A 1952-nucleotide genomic window follows, 5' to 3' on the forward strand; every position below is an offset into this window, starting at 1 on the left:
GTTTGAAAATGCATTATTTTGCGTGTGCCGAAGGGGCCAAGGATTGGAAAAGCGAAGCTTGAACATGTTTGATCTGGGAAGAGTTCTGGTTGCCCTTCTGCAACAAGTGAACCATTATCAGGTTTCCCAAAGAGTTCAGCAGCATCAGGTGCTTGTGAGAAGCCCAAACGCAGAGCATGAAGGCAGCCGTCACTAGGGGCCAAAACTACTGTAATATCCCTCAAAAATATTCCAGAGCCCTGTCAGGATGGCCCCTTTCCGGCGATCGGAAGGGGACTCAAGTCATCACTATCAGGCGCCAACCTGTCTTCCCCCTCCTCTGTGACGGGGGGCTGATAGCCAGGCTGGGCTGGCATTCGCCTAGGTGTGAAGCAGTTCCTGCCCTTTGTGTTCTCATCGTTGTGTTGTAATGTGTGTTGTAATGTTCCTACTCTCCCTTTTAGTTATCTTGCTGCAACTGTGGCACCTTCGGCCCAGCAAGGGGGGGGGGGTCGTGGGCATCGGGGATTAAAGATTCAGCCGAGCTCTGTTCCGCAGAAATCGTCTATGTCTCGTTATGCTTTGGTTATCCAATAAAGTCTACAGTTTCAAAACTACAGTTGCTTTAATTTTGGGACTGAGGTCTTACAAGCCCTACTCTGAATTTTTAAGTTTTGCATCCCATGGTGACTTGTGACAAAATATAAAATCTGACAAGTAAAACAGATACAACTCAATTTGTGTAAAACAGATACAAGTTATATAGTCAATACAACAACCTTTATTAGGCATATTAAAATAGGCTCCAGAGCATTACAGACATTTCTGAAGTACAAATCAAAAGTACATTCAAAACACAGACAGATAAACTGTATCTAGCATTGGACGTTACTTAGAAAATTGTGTCACTTGTAAAATAATTTTTGCTACTTTTTCCAAGAGCTACTTTTTCCTCTGTGTTATTTAACAAAAGCTCCACAACAGAGTTATCAGAGTCCTTCAGATTTGTCTAAGACCCGCCCAGGAGAGAAATTCCTAATACCCACATATCTCGGACAGTCAAGTGTAATGTAAGCAAGAGTCTCCACTTGGTTTTTACAGTGTGGACAGACCTGATCCTGGAGAGGGATAGATAGGTTTGTAATGTAACCCTTTGTAACCCTTTGTAATGGCCGATCTAGGATCGAAAAGTATTGCATCGCTTCTCGGCCTTTTGGCTAAGATCAAGTGTAGTACAAGTTATATATATATATATACAAAGAACCTGGCACAATGGCAAAAGCTGCTGATCTAATAAATACTAAGAAAAGCAGACCTGATGAGTTGCAGCAAGATGTACAGTAATAACATTCGATAATGTAAAACAAAGCTACTGGAAATCAATATGTGATCAAAACAGGCCCCTCATTTATCCTTGAATTTCTTGATTGGGGTGGGGAGGAGGCATCACAAATGTTCCAACAAAGTGAGGTTATTGGGAAGTGGGGAGGTGTCTTCTGCCTTATTTTGTTTGTTTGTTTGTTTGTTTGTTTGTTTGTTTGTTTGTTTGTTTGTTTGTTGGGCTTGATATACCGCCCACTTCCGAAGGACCTTGAAGGGGGCAGTGGTATGCCCCCTCCTGGAGAGGTCATCCTTGAACCCAGAAGATCTCAACAACTATTGCCCGGTAGCCTGTACCCCCTTTTGGGTGACAGCGCAGGTGTAGACACACTTGGAGGAAACTGATTTTCTAGATCCATATCTGTCAAGTTTCAGACAGAGGTTCAGGACAGGGACAGCCTTGGTTGCCCGGATGGGTGGGCTTTTCAGGGAAAAAACGGAGGTGAGTTGTCCCTGTTAGTACTTGTAGATCTTTCGGCAGTCCCGGATACTGTCGACCACAGTATCCTTCTGGAGTGGATGCCGGGGTTAGGACTGGGATCCACTGTACTGCAGTGATTCTCATCGTAACTCAGCGGGAGACTCCAGAACAG

General features: G+C 44.2%; 1 pseudogene; it reads left to right on the forward strand.

Moving 5' to 3' along the window:
• The first annotated feature begins 1176 nt into the window (after window positions 1-1176).
• LOC125446097 lies at window positions 1177-1247 on the forward strand (annotated as a pseudogene).
• The last annotated feature ends 705 nt before the right edge of the window (window positions 1248-1952 follow it).

Source organism: Sphaerodactylus townsendi, linkage group LG16 (assembly GCF_021028975.2).
Source record: "Sphaerodactylus townsendi isolate TG3544 linkage group LG16, MPM_Stown_v2.3, whole genome shotgun sequence".
In the NCBI taxonomy this organism is placed as follows: Eukaryota; Metazoa; Chordata; class Lepidosauria; order Squamata; family Sphaerodactylidae; genus Sphaerodactylus; species Sphaerodactylus townsendi.